The sequence below is a fragment of the Saccopteryx leptura genome, chromosome 11 (genome assembly GCF_036850995.1).
Source record: "Saccopteryx leptura isolate mSacLep1 chromosome 11, mSacLep1_pri_phased_curated, whole genome shotgun sequence".
NCBI lineage: Eukaryota > Metazoa > Chordata > Mammalia > Chiroptera > Emballonuridae > Saccopteryx > Saccopteryx leptura.
The window spans coordinates 67,641,843-67,666,808 of NC_089513.1; the positions used below are offsets into that span (position 1 = coordinate 67,641,843).

Genomic DNA, 24,966 nt, shown 5'->3' on the forward strand with positions numbered 1-24,966 from the left:
TACAATAAACATGAAGTAGGATCCTGTGAACAGATCGTTAGGGCCCCTTTCAAGGCCTTGGAAGGGGTCTTATCAAGTGAGGTGCCTTTAGGGTTAATCTTTAGAATTCAGATTCACATTTTTCCATGGTTACACATTTATTTAGTGCTTACTATATGCCAGACGCTAAGGTAAATATCAACTTTATTATCATAACAACCCTATGAGGTAGGAACTCTCCTTGCCTGACAAAGCAAAGAATAAGGCTCAGAGAGGTACAATGAGTTGCCTAAGGACAGAGCTAGTAAGTGCCAAGTTGGAACTCAGATCTGGCTTCCTGGTCCATATTGTGAACCTATCACACTATGCTCCTCTATTAGCCTTCTTTGGAGGTTTCCTGGCAATCAACGTATTCCCACTACATCCCACTGTTCAGGCCCTGATAAGTTCTGGTCTGAACCAGTCCTAGTTTGACTCCTTAACTCTCCTAACACCTGTCCTGAAAGTTCTTGCCAACCTAACAGTCCCAAGGCGCTGCTGTTTAAGTCCCTGTCATCCCAATGACCTGACATGCCTTCCTCTTCCCCGCACTTATCAAAGCAATTATTGCTCAGGAGCAGTACTTGGCTATGGATTCCATACTGTCTTCTACTAACTGAACTATTACTGAAGGACACAGTGCGGGAGAGGAAAGCACAAGGGAGCTCTCAGAACAGGATCCTGCATCACCACTCCACCCCTGTCTCAGGTTCCTCACATGCAAAACACACTTAGGGGCAACCCCACAGGTTGCTGTTAGAATTAGATGGGAGGTGTGCGTGTATAGGGCAGGGCAGGGTTGGGGCACACAGCAAGTGCTCATCAAATGCGGGTTGAGCCTGACCAGGCGGTGGCGCAGTGGGTAGAGCGTTGGACTGGGATGCAGAGGACCCAGGTTCGAGACCCCGAGGTCGCCAGCTTGAGCGCAGGCTCATCTGGTTTGAGCAAAGCTCACCAGCTTGGACCCAAGGTCGCTGACTTGAGCAAGGGGTCACTCACTCTGCTGTAGCCCCACGGTCAAGGCACATATGAGAAAGCAATCAATAAGCAACTAAGTGCTACAACGAAAAACTGATGATTGATGCTTCTCATCTCTCTGCGTTCCGGTCTGTATGTCCCTATCTATTCCTCTCTGACTCTTGCTCTGTCTCTGAAGAAAAAAAAGAAAAATGCGGGTTGATTGCTGCCTGACTCATAGAGCCAAAGAACTCTGAAGCTCTTGGGTGGCAGGGCCCCCGACTCATACAGTTCTGATATTTCTCCAAAATCCTGGACCTCAGAGACACTCCATGATCATACACTTTAGGATTTGGACTTGCTCTGGAACCTACGATGCTCTTAGGACAGAATCAGAACCAGGGTTTGAAGCTGGCCACCTGCTTAGCTCTGTGACTCCCGTACAGTCACTTAACCTGAGCCTCCGGTCCCTTACGTGTGAAATGTTCATGATGCTCGCTACCTCCTAGGGCGGTGAGGACAGCCGGTAATCAGCCCTTCAAAACTGCCGGCTATAATTACACCTGGTCCCAATACTCAGTGCCCATAAAAATGCGGCCTCTCTGCACTCGCACTGGTCCGTGGTTCAGGTACACACTCTCCCTCCCGGGACCAGTGCGGTCGCCGCAGACCGCTCCGCTCTCCTGACCTCTGTGTGAACACCCACTATTCACCCAATGCCACAGGCCGGGTTCTGTAGTAACGAAGTTCCAGAAACTCTCCCGTCAGAACCACCGAAAGCGCCCGGGAGGTCGGGTCTATCGCTGCCGCGGTTTTAGGGAACAGGAACCAGGCCCTGAGGGCTTGAGTGACTTCCCCGAGGTCACTTAACTCCAGCGGCGAGACCACAGCCGCGTAACCGCCGGCCCCTCCGCCTCTTCCCGGCCGCGGCGCACCCGGGCCGTTCAAACCCAGCCCGGGCCCTCCACTTCAGCCGCCTCCCCGCTCCGCCGCGCCCCACACCTGAGTCAGGCCCCGGGGGCGCGCCGCATCGCTCCTCGGCGGCTTTCCCTCATCTCCGTCGGAAACCGGGGTGAGGCCGACGTCGGAGTCCCGCACGCCTGCAGGTCGCCCCGAGCTCCGGCAGCGGAGGGGCATCTGTCTCGGCGGAGCACCGCGGCTCGGTCCCCGCCACTGAGCGGGGGCGCGGCGCGCGGGTCTTTCTGGGCTGCAGGTCACGTGGCGGGGAGGGGGCGCTGGCGCGCGAGCGAGCGAGCGAGCGGGAGCGCGCGCCTGCGCCTGAGAGCGTGTGGAGGCGCGAGTAGCTGTTGGAGTGTATGTATGGGGGGGAGGGGGCGGCGGCCGAGAAGGCCGACTCCGCCCCCTTTGCGCATGCTCCGGCCCCCCCCCCCCCCCCCCCCCCCCCCCCCCGCAGCTTATAAAAGCCGCCTAGCCGGCCGGGCCCGACAAAGTGCTGGCGAGCGGCGACGTGACTACCGACCGCGTGGGTGCCTGAGGGAGCCAACGAGGCAACGGGCGAAGGACGCGACCTGGGCCCTGGGCCTCGCGGAACTCCGGCCGTGCCGCGGCGTCACGCACACGCTCGACGCCGGAGCGGCGCATAACGGTTAGTTAGGTAACCGCCGGAGGCGGGCGGCGCGGACCCCGGGGTTCCCTGGCTGCCTCCACGGATCCGAGGCAGCCTCGGCGGAGCGGAGACCTTGGTCTCCGGGGGACGGAGGAGGCCCGGTAGGGGGCATCACGGCCGCGGGCAGCCGCGTGGCCCCGGACTGCAGCGTTGGGGAGGAGACCTTGAGGCGCTGGGGACAGCGCCTCTCCCAGCCGAGCTGCGGCCCCGCGGTCAGGTGCCGGCCACTGGCCTGGCGGAGAAGTTGGGTCGTGGTACCGGTGACCTTGGAGGAGTCGCTTCCCTGCTAGTCTTCAGGAGGCTCCTTAAGAGATGCTTTTGGTCTGAAAAAGGGACGACGTGGGGCTGACTCACGTGGTGCCTGCAGACTGTCTTGGCCGCGTTCTGCTCCGAGGGAAGGGACTCCGGCGGGAGTTCTTGTGGACTCGTGGCATTGCCCGTCCCAGCCTGCTCGGCCAGCCAATCCTTGTCCCACCTGGTGACTTGCGAGAGTGGTTTGGGAATCTGCAGTCCCTGCAGCCAAGGCGTGACTGCAGGGCTCGAGTGGACTTTGCCGAGGACACCGTGCGGACGAGGGCTCTTTGTCGTTCAACCTGTGGCTGCGGGACGTCAGCCGCAGCGCCCTCGCACTCGTGGTCCCTGCGGCGTCCCTGTTGAGAGGAGTCTGAAGGATAGCGTTACACTTGGTCAGATGCTTTCTTTTTGTTTCAAGTACATCCTCCTTTTCCACGTGCATTTTAACGTTTCGTTTCTTTGTCATGACTTATTTGGTGCGACAAGCAGTTGCTAACTAGTTTGTAATTAATCTTAACAAACGTCTTACTACTTTAGCCGAGTTCCCAGTGTCTGCTTATGAACTAGACACCTACTGATAACAGCAAAATGTTTACAAGCTACTTTTTCACAACTAGTTTTGAAAATTTTTCAAATATTCTGGTTTCGAAATAAAATGTGTACACGTCAATGCCCTGATAAAATAAACGTGGGACTAGTAACTACTGGGATGTTGTGATAGGGCGAACACTGAATTGTGTGAGCGTTTGGGAAGAGTGTGAGTAGGAATTAGCCATTAATAATTTTGATGTCAGCTCGCAGCCCAGTGAGGTGAAGCAAAGTCTATGTATCTTCAGATTTTTAGTTAAGCATTAAATAGTACCCATAAATCGAAGTCTTACACTCTGCGGTACAATTTGCCATAGAAATGAGAACGACGTTCCTTAAAACAGGTGGTGGGTTACTTAAACAGAAGTTGAACATAACTTCAGTAATTAATTCATGGTTTAGATAGATGCTGTCCTTTCATCAGATTGCAGTGACCCTTTTAAATATGCAAGTTAATGGTCTGGGGAGCATTTTGTGAGATTTTTATAGTTGAATAGGTTTAAAGGTTTAGCTGTAAGCTTAACATAATAGGCTATAACATACCTAAACAGATTAAGAAGGAAAAAAAATCATACCACCATAGGATGAAACCAACAGATTAGTGTTTCAGTTGTTTACATTATCTTTTAGCTTTTTAAATATTAATACATATATTAATTCTGGAAAAGATCTTAATGAACAATGAGGTTCCCTTATTTTACAGATTAGGAAACAGATTGGGGAGGTTGTGATTTATCATCTTAGTTCTGAAATTATGCCTTGGCCAGGTTCACTTAGCTAGAGCTTAGTCGCAATATGCCAGGGCCATGAGTTCAATCCCCAGTCAGGGCACATACAAGAATCAATCAATGATTGCAAAAATAAGTGCAACAGCAAACTGATCTCTTTCTCTCTGACTTTCCCTTCCTCTCTCTCTAAAATCAATAAATGAGATCTTGTTAACAGTCTGGTGGGAATTAATCTGTTTTTACTTCATTTAATTAGAATGGCCCTCCTGAGCTTTCTCTAAAATTATAAATATGGATATAAATTATTTCACACTGAAAATTAATATTTTGAGTAATAACCTTTTCCAGCTTATGTTTTTCTTTCCCATTGTGTTTTCAGTCCACTTCATAATTGGCATCTCTCTGCAGGTTTTAGGTCACTGTAAATGCCTACAAGGCCATTCTGTTTTTGTTGTGGATGAGCACTAGGAAGATGGAACTTGTATATGAGAAAAACAGACCTGAAAGTTGTGAATTTTTATATTTTCAGCAGCTTATTATTGTCTACTGGGCACTGTGAGAGACTTAGGATATAATATTTCCTTTTAAAGCTTTATTCTCATTCTAAAAGTTTTCCAACCATATTTTGAAATCTATTACTTCTTCCATCCCTTTTTAGTGAATTTCAACCTTTTGTAACTTCTTGTACACATTGTAATTGTTTAATGAATATCCCTTTTGATCCTGGGTTTCTCAGATAAAGAACTAAGTTGCTTTCTTGTTTGATTAGTAACAGACAGACCATAAAAGTGTGTTAAAATTGAGCATAGTTTGTCTAGAACAGCGATTTTCAGTTGCTGTGTCGCAAGAGGTGCACTGGTGTGCCGCAAGAATTTTTAAAATGTAGTACCTGACTAGTCAGGGGCACTGATCTCTTTTCCCTTAGATTGTCAAATAAAAAGTAAAAACGGCTAATACAACAATAGCCATCTGTGTGAATGAATCAAAATTATACCTAATTTTTTTGTCAGATCATCAAAAATGTAGTAACAAAATTGTACACCTGAAATCTGTACAGTTTTATTAATGTCACCTCAATAAACTTAGTTAAAAATATACAGTTTTTTGGTATGCTGCAGAATTTCATTAATCAATTAATGTGTGCCATGAGATGAAAAAGGTTGAAAATCACTGGTCTAGTATTAAAACATTATTATCTACCATTCACAAATGTTTATATGCAAAGAATTTTTAGAATATATTCATAGACACTAAAGACGTAACAAAAACAAGTCAGTATTATTGCCTCAAAATATACTGCAGTTAAATTTACATAGCCTTTTTTTTTTTTACAGAGACAGAGTCAGAGAGAGGGATAGACAGGGACAGACAGACAGGAACAGAGAGAGATGAGAAGCATCAATCATTAGTTTTTCGTTGTGACACTTTAGTTGTTCATTGATTGCTTTATATGTGCCTTGACTGTGGGGCCACAGCGGATCAAGTGACCCCTTGCTTGAGCCAGCGACCTTGGGTCCAAGCTGGTGAGCTTTGCTTAAACCAGATGAGCCCATGCTCAAGCTGGCGACCTCGGGGTCTCGAACCTGAGTCCTCCACATCCCAGTCCAACGCTCTATCCACTGCGCCACCGCCTGGTCAGGCTTACATAGCCTTTTTAATTGCTGACAGTATGTATGAATCTTAAGACTATGTTGTCAATGATTATCAGTTCCTTTATTAGAAATATAGTTTTCAAATGAGTGCTTTATTTTCTTGGAAAGTACAGTAATTGTTAAACTACTGTTTTTCCATCTCTTTCATCAAATAGCTTTCTAGGTGAGATGGAGTAAATATAAACATCAGTAGTAATCATTACAGTAGACTGATAATGAGGATGTGTTTCTAATCTACAGAGCAAGTATTTTAAACCTGAGGTTCACTGACCTCTTTGGGATTCCCCTAGTTGAGCAAAATAAAGGCCTCCATCTAACGTAGCAAGCTGTTAAAGACAAGATTTGAAGCTATTTCAAGTACATTTGCTGATGCGCCAAAATGAGGGCAAGAAAATCCCTCAAGTCAGTGAAGAATTTAACTTGATGGCACTTCCAATAGAACTCCTTTGGGAACAGGGGTTTTAAGTTATATAAACATACTTCCTAATACAAAGGAAAATTATTCTGCCTGAATTTGTGAAAATCATTGTATTTTCCCTTTGCATTTTGTTCTCTCATTTGTGAGAACAGAATCTATGATGATTTAGGACACAAAAGTCAATGGCAAAGGATTTTACATAATCTGTGACATCATGATTACATAATGCTATGATATCATGATTTGTGTGCTGTGTTATATCACAGGTCTGGCTTACTTCACTTGTACATTGGAAGTACAGGAGTTCGGAACAGGAGTCCTTGGGCTCTCTGGTGCCACTAATTCCTTTGGCAGTTTGGTAAAAACCTATAGAGTCCTTGTTAGAATGTTTTTAAATGCATCATATAAAAAACAGAAGTATAATTGTCAAAGCATTTTGTTTTATTTATTTTAGAGAGAGAAACATTGATTTGTTGTTCCACTTATTTATGCATTCATTGGTTGATTCTTGTATGTTCCCTGACCAGTGATAGAACCTGCAACCTTGGTGTATCGAGATGATGCTCTAATCAACTGACCTACCCAGCTGTCAAAATATTTTAATTGGATTCAGTAATAATGTGTTTTTAAAACTAACAGAAGATCTTGTAGTAGGTCTAATAACCACAGTAGTTTTGAAGTAGTAATAACCACTGTATCAAGATATGAAAATGTGTTTTTGTTTTTTTTAATTTACTGATTTTAGTGAGAGAAGAAGGGGGGGGGGGGGGGAGAGAGAGAGAGACAGGAACATCAAGTTGTTCCTGTAAGTGCCCTGAACCGAGGATCCATCCGGCAACCTCTGCCCTTCAGGATGATGCTCTAACCAATTGTGCTATCCAGTTAGGGTGAAAATGTGTTTTCTTTTGGTGACAGAGTCACAGATACTGCTAATGCTACTATGGTTTGTTGCCTATATTCACAGTTGAAATAAATTCTATACTTTACTTAGAGGTTCATTGAAAAATGTAATATTTTCTTCCAAGTTCACTTGAATTCCATCCAGCAAAGAGGATCAGTTTGCAGATCCCAGGTTAAAAACCCCTGATAGGGGAACAGAAGAGAAAATTAGTAAAGTAGAAACTTAACTTTGGTTCTCAAAACTTTTTTTTAATAGAATTTTTTTTTTTTTTTAGATTTTATTTATTGATTTTTGGAAAGGGAAGAGAGAGAGAGGAAGATAGATAGGGAGAGTGAGAAAGGGGAGAGAGGCGGGAAGCATCTACTTGTAGTAGTAGTAGTTGCTTCCTGTATGTGCCTTGACCGGGCAAGCCCAGGGATTTGAACTGGCAATCTCAGCGATCCAGGTCGACGCTTTATCCACTGCGCCACCGCAGTTCAGTCTGGTTCTCAAAACTCAGTAAGGCAACTTATAAAAAGCCCTGTTACTATCCAGAACAGCATAACACACCAGAGCAGTATCATTGGCTTTCATTCATTAAGTAATCAAAATATTTTTCAATCAAGTATGCAGTTTATATGCCTGTATATTTTGAGGAATTTCTCCTTTATACAAAGGCTAAGTCATTGTAATCAGATCAGATTCAATAAAATTATGAGTTGTTGTGATTAGCAATAGCGTAGTGGGGCAACCAACAGAGTTGGATCCTACTGCTTCTGCATAAATAGTCAGTGGCACTCTTGAATGGCTCAGCCCTTTCATCCAGTCTTACTGTTGTGGTAGATGTGAACTCCTGCTGTCACTGTGTATACTGTGACCCCAGAAGAGAAATCAACATTTTCATAAGATTATATTGCTGTTTTGATCACTTCTCTGCATGATACTGTCAAGTAAAAAATGTCTAAAGCTGTGGAGAATTTTTATGAGTTTGAGGACAAAAGCAATGGACAAGGGCTTGCTTATGGCAAAGATAAAACCTTTTACTAAAAAAGTTATATGCTTGAGGCATGACCATGACCTGCCCAGTTAGGAATTTACTATACGATCAGATTACCCTGTGAGGTTACTTTCCATAGAAACCCTTTTTTTGACCTCAACACCAGAGCTCAAACTTGTTGCCTATGCTAGTCTTCCTGCCATACAGGTATATAAAATGAATACTATGACCAAAAAAGGAAGAGAAAATAATTGCCAGGGCAAATTAAAGGAAAAATAAACATACAATTTAAGAAAGGTAACTTTGGAGCCATATATTATAGCAGGCTTAAACCAATTCAGATACATACTAAATAGGCACTGGAAAGCACACTGCTGTACAAAAGCCATTTGAAATGTTAATATCAAGTGATAAAACTATTTTAACAAAATACTGGCTTTTGGCCCTGGCCTGTTGTCTCAGTGATAAAATGTCAGCCAGGACATTAATGTCTGTGGAAGTCCCAGGTTTGATTCCTGGTTAGGTGGTCAGGGCACACAGGAGAAACCACCATCTACTTCTCCCCTCCCCCCCCTTCTTCCCCTCCCACAACCATGGCTCAGTGGTTCGAGCAAAGTTGGCCCAGGGCTCTGAGGATGGCTCCATGGCCTCGCTTTAGGCGCTAAAATAGTTCAGTTGCCAAGCTACAAAGCAGTTGCCCAGACTGGCAGAGCATCCCCTGTAGGCTTGCTGGATGGATCCCGGTCAGAATGCATGCAGGAGTCTGTCTCTGCCTCCATGCCTCTCACTTAATTAAAAAAAAAAACAAAAAATAACTAGCTTTTTTTTTTTTTTTTTTTTTTTTTTTAGATTTTATTTATTCATTTTAAGAGAGAGAAGGGAGGGAGGAGCAGAAAAGATCAACTCCCATATGTGCCTTGACCAGGGAAGCCCAGGGTTTTGAACCAGCAACCTCAGTGTTCCAGGTCGATGCTTTTACCCACTGTGCCACCACAGGTCAGGCAATAACTAGCTTTTAAAGAGGATGTACCTTGCCTGACTAGGCAGTGGTACAGTGGATAGAGTGTCGGACTGGGACACAGAGGACCCAGGTTTGAAACTGCGAGGTCGCCGGCTTGAGTGGGATCATAGACATGACCCCATGGTTGCTGGCTGGAGCTAAAAGGTCACTGGCTTGAGCCCAAGATCGTTGGCTTTGAGCAAGGGGTCATTCATGCTGCTATAGCCTCCCCAGTCAAGGCACATATGAGAAAGCAATCAATGAACAACTAAGGTGATGCAGCAAAGAATTGATGCTTCTCATCTCTCTCCCTTCCTGTCTGTCCCTATCTGTCTCTGTCATAAAAATAAATAAATAAAAGAAAGAGGATGTACTTTGAAACTTTAAAAGACATTTTTCAAAAAAGATAATGTCTCAATCATTTAAAACACACAAACCTGAACTTGCCCTTCCTATTCCAACTACATCTTTTTTTTAATTTTTTTTTTTTTGTACTTTTCTGAAGCTGGAACCGGTGAGACAGTCAGACAGACTCCCGCATGCGCCCGACCAGGATTCACCCGGCACGCCCACCAGAGGGGATGCTCTGCCCACCAGGGGGCGATGCTTTGCCCCTCCGGGGTGTCACTCTGCTGCGACCAGAGCCACTCCAGCGGCTGGGGCAGAGGCCAAGGAGCCATCCCCAGCGCCCGGGCCATCTTTGCTCCAGTGGAGCCTTGGCTGCGGGAGGGGAAGAGAGAGACAGAGAGGAAGGAGGGGGTGGGGGTGGAGAAGCAAATGGGCGCTTCTCCTATGTGCCCTGGCCGGGAATCGAACCTGGGTCCCCCGCACGCCAGGCCGACGCTCTACCGCTGAGCCAACCGGCCAGGGCCCAACTACATCTCTTTATAGAGGTATTCTGGTTAATTAAGAAGAAGTTTTAGAATTAAAGGCACAGCTTAATTATTGCCATTTGCAAATCACTAATGAAATAATGGAAGTAGGGTATTAGTACAGCGGAATGAGAGGGGACAAGCAAACATCATATGCCTCCTGATAGAAATCCACACTACCACCTGTGACTTCTGTTTGCCCTCTCCCCCACAGTCCCTACTCTCAAGAAATCAAACCTAAATTGATCGAAGCATGCTCAAGGTCTTTAATCTAATTACTAATTTACTGGAAATACAAGAGATAGAGGGATAAGCTAAATTAGGACATGTTAAAACTATACCAGAGGGACACATTCAACAAAATCCAGAATGAGGGAAATTGCAGAAAAAATAACCTGGTTCCTTCAACAAATAAATTATGAGGAAAACGGAGAAAGGGAGAACCTTTAGATTAAAAATACCAACCAAATACAATGCATGACCTTGTTTGTATCCCAAATCAAACAAACAAATTATTTGAAACCAATTTAGGACAATTTGAACACTGTTGTTTATTTGGTGATGTTAATTTTCAAAGATGGGATAATGGTATTATAGTTATGCTTTTAATTTTTATTGAATTTAGTTGGGTAACATTGGTTAATATTACCCAACTAAATATAGGTTTATATAGGTTTCAGGTGCACAGTTCTAGAAAACATGTGTATATTGTAGTGTGTGTTCACCACCCCAAGTCAAGTCTCCTTTGATCACCATTTATCCCCCCTTTTATCCTCTTCTTCCCCCCCACCTCGTGGTATGATTCTTTAAAGAGTTATATCTTTGCCTGACCAGGTGGTGGCGCAGTGGATAGAGTGTCGGACTGGGATGAGGAAGGACCCAGGTTCGATACCCCGAGGTCGCCAGCTTGAGCGCGGGCTCAGCTGGTTTGAGCAAAGCTCACCAGCTTGGACCCAAGGTCGCTGGCTTGAGCAAGGGGTTACTCGATCTGCTGTAGCCCCCCCCCCCCCCCCAGCAAGGCACATGTGAGAGAGCAATCAGTGAACAACTAAGGTGTCCAACAAAAAACTGATGATTGATGCTTCTCATTTCTCTTCATTCCTGTCTGTCTGTCCCTATCTATCCCTCTCTCTGACTCTCTATCTCTGTAAAAAAAAAAAAAAAAAGTCATATCTTTTAGAGATATACTGAAATATTTATAGATGCAATGATTCTGCATCTAGAATTTGCTTTATAATAGTCCACTAGCGGCTAGATGGGGGGGGGGGGGATCAGTGTGGGTATAGATGAAATAGCAGTGGCTTTCAGTTGTGCTTGAAATTTTCCATTATGAATTGTTTAAAAGGAAAAAATAAGAAAAAAATCACTATCAATAACACCAACAAAAACAGGAATGGATTTGAGTTTGTTTCCATTCCTCACCAGCTAAGCAGCCCTGGGCTAGTCACAAACTTCTTAATGTCATTATTTGGTTAAATGGAGACAAATACCACTTAATAAACTCAGAAACTCCTATTTGCTCAAACTCTTTAGAAAGCGGGAGGTTTCTTTAACTCCTGGCTTCCCCGGTCTCCCACATCTGGTCCGCCATCGAGTCCTGTCTGCTCCCCCCCACCCCATCCTCCCACTACTATATATCTTCTCTATCACCGTGGTCTCTCAACCCTCCAGCAGCTTCCCTCCAGCCGGTTCTTCACATTGTATAAAGTGTGATGTTCCGAACATTCAAAATCTGAGCATCTAATCTTAGCCCCACTTAAAACTGCTTCTGATTAGCTTCAAGACCAGAATGCCTCCTTAAAATTTTTTGACCTATTCCCTTCCCCAACTCCTTAAAATAATTAAAGGTTTTCCACAATCCGACAGTGTCTACTTCTCCAACTTCTGACTCTCCATTCTTTCTGGTTCCTCTTTAGCTTTATTTAGCTTTGGTAAAATTCTTCCAGTTTTTTCCATGCACCCTGTACTCTTACCGTAGCTTCAGTACTCATGTCTGGCTGGAATGCTCTTTCCACCATCACTCTGTAGCCTAGCTAGTTTCTATTTATCCTTCAAGTCTCAGGCTAAATAGCTTTTCCGCCAAAAGGCCTACTCAGATTGCTTCTATATATACTAAATTGGTTGTCTTCTCACACCTTCACAACACACAGTATTTTTTCCAATAGGAACTTGTACTTCCTCTACATAACAGTCAATACTTGTTTGTAAAGAGAACTTGTAATTATATATTGCTATTCTGTCTCTAGTACTCAAAACTTAAGGTATTTTTTATGTGAAACTAAGTATAGAGTTAAGTTTTTCTACAAGCGAATAATTCACCTCATCTCTTTGTAAGAAAATAAACGCTTTCTTTGTTGTTTCATCTTTTAATGAATTGTAATCTACTTATCTCTCCATTAGGCTTCAGAATACTGGAAGTGAACTGGATTCTAGCAGAAATACCATCTGTTATATTCAAATACTAAGGATTTATATTTGAAGTAATACAAACAACACAATCCTGACAACACATCTATTTGTAATTTTAATTCAGCCACTACGTTTCATCCTCAGATTCTGGAACAAGGTAGGTCATGTATTTGTAAATTGAAATGGCCCACTTAGATCTTGATTTGTGTAATATATTTTTGGTAGAAAACAATAGATAACAGGTATTCCAGAATATAACCTGGAATTCTCTCATGCAGAATCTGCCACTGAAAGACATAGCCTCCAACTTTTAGACAAGAATAGATCATTAATCTGCTACTATAAGTCTATTACTGTTTACCTTGGGTGATGTGTTTAATAGCTATTGGGCTCCTTTTTTTGAAGTCACAATTCATTAGGAGCAAACTGAACTGGACATGTATGTTTCTCATGTTATTTCCCATTAAAAGAAATCTATTTACTATGGCCCTTGTCAGTGGTTCAGTGGATGGAACCTTGGCCCAGCATATGGACATCCTGGGGTTTGATTCCTGGTCAGGGCACATAGGAGAAGTGACCATCTGCTTCTCTTCCCCTCCCTCTCTCTCTTCTCCCACTTCTCTCCCTCTTTACTCCCTCTTCCCCCTCCTACAGCCAGTGGCTCAAGTGGTACATGGCCCCAGGCACTGAGGATAGCTCTGTGGTCTGAGCCTGTCAGCCTCAGGTGCTAAAAATAGCTCAGTGGACTCAACCATTGGCACCAGATAGGTTGCTGGGTGGACCCTGGTCGGGCACACATAGAAGTCTGCCTCACTATCTCCCCTCCTCTCATCTAAAAAAAAAAAAGATTTCTACTTGCTCTAAGAATTGAGCCGTAACCCTAGTAATAAAAGATGCTGACTTATCATTGTACTCTGTCCTCATGTTTTGCTGATTGTCAGCTGAAGTAAAAATAATTGCTAGTTTCTTGAAATCTCTTTATAATAAACATTTTAATAGGTATTTCATAATTTTTCATGAAATCTTGACCTTCAAGTGGAATTTCTAAAGGGAGAAATATTTTTGTTGGAATTTGTTTGATTATGCTATACTCTGCAAATCATACTTAACAAGAAGTTTCTCTTTTCCTTATTTTGAAAACTCGTTCTTAATTTAAAATGCATATTAATAAATATCATGTTATCTATTCTATTTTTTTTATATATATTTTTCTGAAGTGAGTAGCAGGGAGGCAGAGAAACAGACTCCTGCATGCACCCGACCAGGTTCCACCCAGCAAGCCCACTGGGGGGTGATGCATCTGGGGCATTGATCCATTGCAACCAGAGCCATTCTAGCGCCTGAGGCGGAGGCCATGGAGCCATCCTTAGCACTCCGGCCAACTTTGCTCCAATGGAGCCTTGGCTGCGGGAGGGGAAGAGAGAGATAGAGAGAAAGGAAAGGGAAAAGGGTGGAGAAGCAGATGGGTGCTTCTCCTGTGTGCCCTGACCAGGAATTGAACCCTGGACATACACAGACCGGGCTGATGCTCTACCACTGAGCCAACCGGCCAGGGCCCCCCTGTCATCTATTCTGTAGTCTACAAATAGATTACATACTTTTGAAAGAAATTACACTGTTGTGGGAAGAAGAAATTAACGAAATATTAAAAGTAACCCTCAACAGGAAAACCAGAACCTAAGTTGAGAGTTTCTACATATCATACTCCTTCCTCCTACTGCCTTGTGTAAAATCATGCATATTTGGATGAATAGATGCCAAAAATCATTGTCTTACAAGAATCAACTGTTTGCTACATATTCAAATTATTAAACATGACATTGGCTGAGATTGACAAAAGAGGATTAAATAAGTAAATATATGTATGCATATATATACCTGTGTATATATATATAACTCCTCTAAATAATTTTGATCAAGGGTGTCACATTTTGCTATTTTTAGTCCATTAAAAAGAATAAGAACATGCAATAATTCTATTATGGAACAAAACAACTGTCCTCATTCCTGCTGTGATCTAGAAAAGGGCTGCTCTGTTTCAAGTAAATGTACCATGTGCAAAGGACAGATGATGAAATGGAGGGTGTTTGTTAGATCTCAGGACCCTTTGCCACCTAAAATAAGACAGAGGAGAGTGTTGGAGGTCAAGGGTGAGGGTTTCTCCAACATAAACAATTAATACCCTTTAATTCCCAGCCTTTCTGCCACCTCTGTCCACTGCAGTCTTATGTACAGATTGTTCAAGTATGACACTTTTCTACCTTGTGAATGACGGCTTTCTATGCAGGATCTTCACTAAATATTAGTCAGCTACTTTTGCTTAGGTGAGCAAAGCCTCAAGGCGGAAATGTTTCTGAAAAGGCAGAAACACTAATTTGCCATAACATGGAGAGATGTGGGCATAACAACCCAACACTGAGCCAGATTTCTAGAAAATTAAATTATAGTGCCACCACCAAATGACATGCATCAGAAATAGTCCTGGCTTGTTGAATGAAATGGGTTTATGTTTTCCTACATGGCTTCCTGACAATCAGTATATTACCTTTTATTTATTAAGATTTTATTTATTCATTTTAGAGAAGGGGGGAGAGAGGGAGGGGAGGAGCAGGAAGCATCAACTCCCATATGTGCCTTGACTGGGTAAGCCCAGGGTTTCGAACCGGCGACCTCAGCGTTCCAGGTCCACACTTTATCCACTGCACCACCACAGGTCAGGCAACCTTTTGTATCAATATATCAATCAATATAGCAGCAGTTAGAGTTGCGTCTACTGTTCCATGAACAAAGACAGGCAAGCTCACAAAAATTAGGGGACCAGGGAACGTGCAGATACTCCAGTACTTTCAGCCTTTTGTATAGTGCATTTTCACCAATGAAATAAAAGTTGGTTTTGCATCTCATTGGCATAATAGAACAACTTTCTTTGACTTGTCGTTTGCTTTTCTGATGTTCTTGTTTAATAAAAAAAAAATCAAATGTTTTTTATCGCTTCCTATTCATTTTGAAATATCCCCTAATTTTTGTGAGCAGTATATATGTAGTGTGATAGCAGAACAGTAACATGGTGAGTGATGAACTTGATTACTGATTTTTTTTGTTGTTGAGAGCACAGTGATATTTTCATTCTCTCTCTTTCTATTTCTAACATGCTTACTCTCAGGTCAGGCAGAGTGGAGGGGATATTTATGTAGCTTTTCTTTCTTCCAAAAGGAGGAAGAGGTGCTGAGTAGATAAAATTAATAGTTGCTACACTGTTTTTCTACTTCTCCAGTTGAGCGTGATCCTTAATTCTGGTCCTGTTCTAGCATTATAGCCCTTTATGACTGAGCCTTTTTTAGTCTTAGTTCTGTGGATTTTATACTTTATATGCTTTCTTAGCACTTTGCGTTTCCTTTAAAGAATTTATCACCTGGCCTCATAGTTATAGCTGTGTATGTCTTCCTTATTAGAATGTAATCTCTATGTGCTGAGACTGGTTCCTTTTCCTTTATATAATCTTTATTTATCCATTCACTTAGTCATGCATTCCTTCAACTAGTATTTATTGAGTGCTTCCTTTTTGCCAGATACTGTGCCAAGCCACTGGGCAAATAGTGGGAGCTCAATAAATACCTTCTTTTTTTTAATTGAAATATAATTGACCTAGCCTGACCAGGCGGTGGCGCAGTGGATAGAGCATCGAACTGGGATGTGGAGGACCCCAGGTTCGAGACCCCGAGGTCGCCAGCTTGAGTGCGGGCTCATCTAGTTTGAGCAAGGCTCACCAGCTTAAGCCCAAAATCGCTGGCTCATGCAAGGGGTCATTTGTCTGCTGTAACCCACAGTCAAGGCACATATGAGAAATCAATCAATGAACAACAAAGGAGCCGCAATAAAGAATTGATGTTTCTCATCTCTCTCCTTTCCTGTTTGTCTGTCCCTATCTGTCCCTCTCTCTGACTCTCTCTGTCTCTGCCACAAAAACAAAACAAAAAATAAAACAAACATAAAAAATATAATTGACCTAGAACACTGTATTAGTTTTAGGTATACAACATAATAATTTGATATATACATATATATTATGAAATAATCACTGTCAAAATTAATAAGTGAGGTTATACAGATATTTACAACTTTTATCAAACTACAAAATCATATATATGTAGTTTCAATAGACTGAAGACTTAATCCATTCTGCACCATCTGCAACCATCATTTCCCATATTTATATACATCAGCCTTCTCTGTAACTAATACATCCAAGTTACATATTTAGTCACTTTCATGATCAAATAGTTAATGGTCTAAAACAACAGCCATTCCTGGGCTCTGGCACGGTAGCTCAGTTAGTTAAAACATCATCCCAGCATGCCAAGGTTGCGAGTTCAGTTCCCAGTCAGAGCATATACTAGAATCAACCAATGAATGCATAAATAAGTGGAACAACAAATCAGTGTCTTTCCCTCTCTCTCTAAAACAACAGCTATTCTCATAGTGTGGTTTATGGACCACTCAAGGACCTGAAGACCTATAGTTAGAGTTGTAACTAACATTGAGGAAGAATCACTTACCAAGTTTTAGTGCAATATCAAAGAAGAATATCTACAATTAAATGAAAAGACTATTAAAACACTTCCTTTTAAACTATATATGTGCTTAAGGTAGCTTTAGACCAGGCATCCCCAAACTACGGCCGTGCATGCGGCCCCGAGGCCATTTATCCAGCCCCCTGCTGCTCTTCTGGAAGGGGCACCTCTTTCATTGGTGGTCAGTGAGAGGAGCACTGTATGTGGCAGCCCTCCAACATTCTGAGGGACAGTGAACTGGCCCCCTGTGTAAAAAGTTTGGGGACCCCTGCTTTAGACCAAAAACTTTGAGATCTATTTTCTTAAAAAAGAAATATACTATATATATTATTTACTGATAGGATGGTCTGACCATATAAATAATAAAAAACCTAGAAATAATTTGTAACTAAAATATTGATGTTTTTAGGAATTATAAATATGATTTAAATAAAAACAATATCTAAAATCAATTTTCATATACTCTGAAAGATAGACCCAAAGTCTTTCTTTAAGCATTCTGGTTAACAACTATCAAGATAGTACAATATATTTGACTTCTTGTAATGTGAGTTAGATTTGCTATGAATGATAAGGGAGACACAAACATTTGAAAGTTTACAGAGCCAGGTTATATATTTTTAGGTTGTTTAAATGCAGTTTGATCACAACTATACGTTTCTTACCTGCTGATTGTTTAGCTGGCCAGCTGCAGTGCTCTGTTTCTCCTTTCTCTGTGCTTTCTGTTTCTTTCCTTCACTCTACTCAGTCTCAAAATGGAAAAGGCTGCAGAAGAAGATGAGGTTCCTTGGACCTTGAATTTAGGAATCTACCTTGGGCTGGGGGTTCTGTAAGCCATGAAATGGGACCAGGGCCAGTATAAAGCACAGTAGACTTGCTCCTTTAGCAGAAACAGCTTCAGTGTATGGGCCTTTCTGGATTTGAATGTTTCCATGTGAATTTCAAACCTAAAAGTGGTCTAAACTCAGTAACAAATTCTTTTAAGATTGTGAACTTAAAAGAGGCAGAAAGTATCAAAAGTCAAATTGGCCATTGTCCTATTAGGGAATGACAGTGGCTTTGTTTTAAATATTGATTGGAGAAAATGTGGAGAATATAAATGAATATTATTTTTGAGGGCTTTTGTAATTCTTCCAAATGGGGCAGAACATTGGACGTATGGAGCACAACTTTGGCGCTTTTTTTTTTAATTTAATTTTTTAAAAAATTTTAGTCATTTTAGGAGAGATTGAGAGTGAGAGAAAAAGGAGGGAGGAGCAGGAAGCATCAACTCCTGTAAGTGCCTTGACCAGGCAAGTCAGGGTTTCGAACTGGCGACCTCAGCGTTCCAGGTGGCTTTATTCACTGTGCCACCACAGGTCAGGCCACACCTTTGACTTTTTCGATTAGTTTATTTGGACAATTCCTGAGTTACGAGAAAAAGAGAAATTAGATGATCTCAGCATGGTTCTTGTCACCATCATCATTGCCAAGGAAAGTTAGGGTTATTGTTTCCCATTGTCTTCTGAACTTTCTCATCATTTTTTTTTAATCTCCCCATTACTTTCAGGCAACTACTAGAAGCATAAAATAATAGCTAACCTAATAGGAAGGCTACTGTGTTCATTGTAAGGATTAATATCTTAAACTTTAATCTCTTTTAGCCTCTGGACTTTAGTACTGCCTCTTCTCAATGGAGCTTTGAATACTGTACAAAGAGGCCTGCTCTCATAATTTACTTCTTGAATGAACCCTTTTGTTTATGGCTGAGATTTAGTCGGTTTAAAAGAAAATAACATGTATAGATAATGATATTACACAATTTTTTTCTATTACATACTATCTAAATTTTGGAGTTAATAAGGATAGGCATTTGTCAGATGGTAGCAGAATTGTGTAGAAACCATGTCTGGTTTTTTGAAGTGTTCTTTTGTTTGTTTTTCAAATTTTGGATACTCTTATTTCTTATACCTCTTGTTTTCTTTTGAATCTTTAAAGTTTCTTGAAATTTTTAATCTAATTTTGACACCAAGGAATAAGGTATCACTAACTTGATGAGGCAAGTCTTAGTGACTAAAAATTCTTACTGCTTTAGCTAACTGGGACAAATCATAGCTGGCAGCTAAGCTCAAAGTTTAATCACGTCCAGCACGTATTAGCTGATTGAGCCAGAGCTTGACGTGTTAAATAGCTCCACCGTCTGTGTGTGGGTGTCTCGCTCTGTGTGTAAACATTCTGAAGTGAATTAATCTTTTTAGTGGTTTTTTGATTGAAAATTTTCAAGTGCTTTTCTCTTTATTCATACATAGATGAAGGAAAAACCCATTAAATTAATGCCTGGAGCAGTTCTATTTAATATAATTTTAGAATCCAGACTTTCCTATAGCAGAACTGAGCTGGTAGCTTTTTATTATATTAATTCCAAAGAAATTTTAGGAACTTTCAACTTATAAATATTTTTATCCCATTTGAATCATAGACAAGTGAAATATTGTAGGACAGAGATCTTTAATCTTTGAAGTAGGTTATATTTTTAAGGAAGTTATTCTCCAGATTTTCAGATTCAGATGTACCCTTAACTAAAAATTATCTCTCTCAAAAATAGATGCCTGAGGTCTTCTGCTTCTCCTTTGTCACTTTGCTTTATCTAAAAGCCCTTACCTCCACTACATGGTAAAGTTAGAGCCATCGTTTATCTCAGTTCTTACTGTGCTTCACTGCCCCGGGCTATAAAAATCTCTGGAGCCCCCAAAGAAGAGACTGTTTCAGAGTGCATAGTCCCAGAAGGAGAAAGTCCCATGACAGAAATCTAAAGAAGGTTAGGTCAGAAATATTGGACATAGCAGAACCTTATTCCATGTGGACAACAATCTCCTTCCTTCTGTATTTTCTAACTTAAAATTAGACTTAGAGAGTGAGAGTTAGCTAAAGGATAGGTATCAACACATTTATTTTAAGGAAAATGAAGTGTGGCTTTGACAGAAATTAATTTTGCTTGATTTGTTTAAAAATGGACTAGCCAATTAGATTATATGGTGTTTTCCATAAATTAGGATTTTTTTATTATTTTTTTTTTTAGGTGAGAGGAGGGGAGATAGTAAAACCAAGTCCTACATGTGCCCTGACCAGGATCCACCCAGCAACACCATCTGGGGCTGATGCCCAAGTACCAAGCTATTTTTTTGCACCTGAGGCTGTCTTGCTCCCACAGAATTATCCTCAGCGCCCGGGGCCACAACGGAACCTGTTGAGCCACTAGCTGTGGGAAGGGGAGAGAGAAGTGGGAGAAACAGATGGTCACTTCTCTTGTGTGCCCTGACTAGGAATCAAATCCAAGACATCCATGTGCTGGGTCAATGCTCTATCCACTGAGCCACTGGCCACGGCCTGCGCTAAACCTTTAGTGCAGAAGTTTTGATAAATATATTTAAAGCACATAGACTACAACATAGAATATACCAGAAATTATAGTCTTTGTAACTATTAGGCTTAATAACAAATTTTAGATTTCAAATTAATATATAGAGGGTACATAATTTTTTTCTCTCTACACTAAAATCTGCACCTGGAAGTTTGTAGCAGCTTTATTCATAATTGCCAAAATTTGGGAAGCAACCAGCCTGTTCTTCAGTAAGTGAATGGATAAATAAACTGTGGTATATCCAGACAATGGAATATCATTCAACACTGAAAAAGTATAAGCTATCAAGCCATGAAAAGACACAGAAGAAACTTAAATACATATTACTAAATGAAAGAAATCAATCTGATAAGGCTACATAATATATGAGTCAAACTATATGACATTCTGGAAAAGGCAAAACTGTGGAGATAGTAAAAATATCAGTAGCTGCCAGAGGTTAAAGAGGAAGGAGAGTCCCTGGCTGGTTGGCTCAGCAGTAGAGTGTCCGCGCGGCATGTGGAAGTCCCAGGTTCTATTCCCAGCCAGGGCACACAGGAGAAGTGCCCATCTGCTTCTCCACCCTTCCCCCTTGCCTTTCTCTTTATCTCTCTCTTCCCCTCCCGCAGCCAAGGCTCCATTGGAGCAAAGTTGGCCTGGGCGCTGGGGATGGCTCTGTGGCCTCTGCCTCAGGCGCTAGAATGGCTCTGGTTGCAACAGAGCAACGCCCCAGATGGACAGAGCTTCGCCCCTAGTGAGCATGCCGAGTGGATCCCAGTCAGGTGCATGCAGGTCTGTCTCTCTGCTTCCCCGTTTCTCACTTCAGAAAAATACAAAAAAAAAAGAGCAAGGAGGGATGAACAGTGGGAACATAGAGGATTTTTAGAGGCATGAAACTACTCATTAGGATACTATAATTGTGGATCCATGTCATTATAATTTGTCCCAAACTGTAAAATACCAAGAGTGAACCGTAAGGTAAATTATGAACTCTGGGTAATATGTTATATAATGTGCATACTAGGAGTAAAGCTTATTCAAGACTACAGTTCTGCCTGATCTGTGATGGTGCAGTGAATAAAGCATTGACCTGGGATGCTGAGGTTGCAGTTTCAAAACCCCAGGCCTGCCTGGTCAAAAGCACTTAAGAGAAGCAACTACTATGAATGGATGTGTCCTGTTCTCTCTCTCTCTCTCTCTCTCTCTCTCCTCTCTTTAAATCAATAAATACAATCTTTTTAAAAATTAAAAGAAAGACTACAGTTACAAGGAAAATATTATTTTAGGATGTGACACTATTTTCACATAGGAAACAAGCTGAAGATCCTCGGATGGGGCAAGTGTCTGAAATTGGGAGAAGCCAGCAATTATGGCTATGCAAACAGTATTCTTTGACAACAGAGAATTATACTTCAGGAGGTTAGGGTCAATCTGCAATTCTGAGATTGGCAATAACTGGGAAGTGTCTGCTTATAGTGACTAAACCTTCTAATAGGAAATGGAGGGTGTATTCTCTGTTTCCCTAGGGACTTCAGCTTTTCAACAGCCATCTCATGTTTGTATATAGTCATGTGCCATAGCAAGATGTTTTAGTCAATGACAGACTGCAGATATGACGGTGGTCCCATAAAATTATAATGGAGCCGAAAAATTCTATTACTGGTGACATCATAGTCATCATAGGGTCGCAACACATTACTCATGTGTTTGGTGATACTAGTGTTAACCAATCTGCTCTGCCAGTGTATAAAAGTTTAGCTCATAAAATTAACTATGCGCAGTACATAGTACTTGACAATAAACAACTGTTACTGGTTTATGTACAGTTGAACCTTGAACAACACAGATGTTAGGGGTACCAACCTCTTTTGCAGTTGAAAACCCACATATAACTACAGTTAGACCTTCGCATATGCAGATTCCCAGCCACAAAGTTGACTCTCAACTTCCATTTGAACTACATGGGTCAGGTGAAAAATATCTGCTTATAAGTAGACCTGCTCAGTTCAAAGGTCAATTGTATTTACTATACTATACTTACCGTTACTTTGAGTATTCTTTTTACTTATAAAAAAATAGTTTTCTGTAAAACAGTATGCATGTTAAGTTTGCAGCAGCATTCTACATCTAGTTTGCTCCATTTCTTGATTGCATCATTTTCTCCTGTGCCTGATTTGATCTTGTATTATTTTGTTCATTGTGGCCCCTAAGTGTACAGAATCCACTGCTAATGTTGCAAGAGGCCAAGTTGACTGACCTGGAAATGAAATTAAAAGTAATTAAAGCCTGAGCAGGTGGTAGCGCAGTGGGTTGTGTCGGACTGGGAAGTGGAGGACCAAGGTTCTAAACCCCAAGGTCACCCACTTGAGCAAGGGGTCACTACGTCTGCTGTAGCCCCTTGCCACCCCCTCCCCCGTCAAGGCACACATGAGAAAGCAATCAATGAACAACTAAGGTGCCGCAATGAAGAATTGATACTTCTCATCTCTCTCCCTTCCTGTCTGTCCTTAGCTGTCCCTCTCTCTGTCTCTGTCACAAAAAAAATAAAAGTGATTAAAGACTACAAAAGTAGAAAATCAGGGATGTTTCTTGCTCAGCAGTCAGGCATGTCCATTCCACCATAGCTACGAAAAAGGCTGAACCCAACTACAGTGTTGCACTTACTGCTAGCTCTGGGTGGTTTAAACAATTCAAGAATCATTATTCATTCCATAATGTGAAAGTGAGTGATAAGTCTGCAGCTGTTGATGTGAAGGCAGCTGAGGAATTTTTGGAAACTCCTGATAAGCTGATTGTGGAGGAAAATTATTTGCCAGAACAAATACTCAGTACATATAGCTAAAACCTCCCTTTTGTGGAAACAAATGTCTAAAAGGACTCTAATCCATAAGGAAGTCAATTCAATGCCAGGTTTCAAGGTTTTTAAGGACAGAATAACAGTCTTGCTTGGGGGCAATGTTGCAGGCTACAAATGAAACCTTTTGCTATCTGCTCAGTGAGAACCCCAAGGCCTTCAAGCGTATCAGTAAGCACACATTGTCAGTGTCCTACAGGAGCAATAAGAAGTCATGGGTGGCCTGACCAGGTGGTGGTGCAGTGGAGAGAGTGTCAGACTGGGATGTGGAGGACCCAGGTTTGAGACCCCAAGGTCACCAGCTTGAGCGCGGGCTCATCTGGTTTGAGCAAAAGCTCACTAGCTTGGACCCAGGGTCACTGGCTTGAGCAAGGGGTCACTTGGTCCGCTGAAGGCTCGTGGTCAAAGCACATATGAGAAAGCAATCAATGAACAACTAAGGTGTCGCAACAAAATACTGATGATTGATGCATCTCATCTCTCTCTGTTCCTGTCTGTCCCTGTCTATCCCTCTCTCTCTGACAATCTGTCTCTGCAAAAAAAAAAAAAGTCATGGGTAATCCAGCTTCTCTTCCAAGATGCTCTCTTGAATTGCTGTGCCAAAGAAATGGAGAAAGTACTGTTTGAAGAATAAAACACCCTTCAAAATTTTGCTTATTGTTAAGAATGCTCCCAGGCACCCTCCTTCATCCTAATATCAAAGTGGTGTTTCTGCCTCCAAACACCATCTTTTTTTTTGTTGTTGTTGTATTTTTCCGAAGCTGGAAACGGGGAGAGACAGTCAGACAGACTCCCGCATGCGCCCGACCAGGATCCACCTGGCACGCCCACCAGGGGGCGATGCTCTGCCCCTCCGGAGCATCGCTCTGTCGCGACTAGAGCCATTCTAGCGCCTGGGGCAGAGATTAAGGAGCCATCCCCAGCGCCCGGGCCATCTTTGCTCCAATGGAACTTCTGCTGCGGGAGGAGAAGAGAGAGACAGAGAGGAAGGAGAGGGGGAGGGGTGGAGAAGCAGATGGGCGCCTCTCCTGTGTGCCCTGGCCGGGAATCGAACCCGGGACCTCTGCACGCCAGGCCGACGCTCTACCACTGAGCCAACCAGCCAGGGCCGAACACCATCTTTTTGATCCAACCAATGCATCAGGAGTGATAGGAGCATTTAAAGCCTACTACCTGATGAGGATCTTTGCCCAACCTATTGCTGCAACTGAGGAAGACCCTGATAAGACACTGATGCAGTTCTGGAAAGATCATATCTATGACTGCATCAGGAACCTTTCTGGGGCTTGGCGTGATGTCATCAAGGAGTGTATGAATGTCATATGTAAGAAGACACACAAGAGATTCATCTATAACTTAAAGGATTTGCCAAGGATGAGGAGGTTGCAAGATTCCACAAGGCTGTGGTTGAGATAGTAAACAACTTTAACCTTGGTATTGTTGAGGACAACCTAGAAGTGGTTCGTGGGAATTGACTGAGGGGTTGTTGGAACTGGAGCTCCTGTATAGCTGAAGAAGAGGCAAGAGAAAAGGAAACTAAAGAAGAAATAAAATGCCCTGTCCAGGTGACTAAATAGATAAAGCGTCATCCCAGAATGCTGAAGTTCTGGGTTCCATCCCTGGTCAGGGCACATACGAAAAGCAACCAATGAGTATATAACTAAACGGAACAACTAAGTGGAATGAGTTGCAAATATTTATTGTTTTTATAGAGAGAGGAGG

At 42.2% G+C, this 24,966-nt stretch overlaps 1 protein-coding gene across 1 annotated transcript in view; it reads left to right on the plus strand.

Moving 5' to 3' along the window:
- Window positions 1-2,431: 2,431 nt before the first annotated feature.
- SLC16A1 (solute carrier family 16 member 1) overlaps window positions 2,432-24,966 on the plus strand; it is a 52,380-nt gene continuing 29,845 nt past the window's right edge. Inside the window, exons 1-2 of the mRNA XM_066352175.1 lie at window positions 2,432-2,581; window positions 12,432-12,597. The gene's annotated coding sequence lies outside the window, so the exon portion shown is untranslated. The remainder of the gene's footprint in view (window positions 2,582-12,431; window positions 12,598-24,966) is intronic.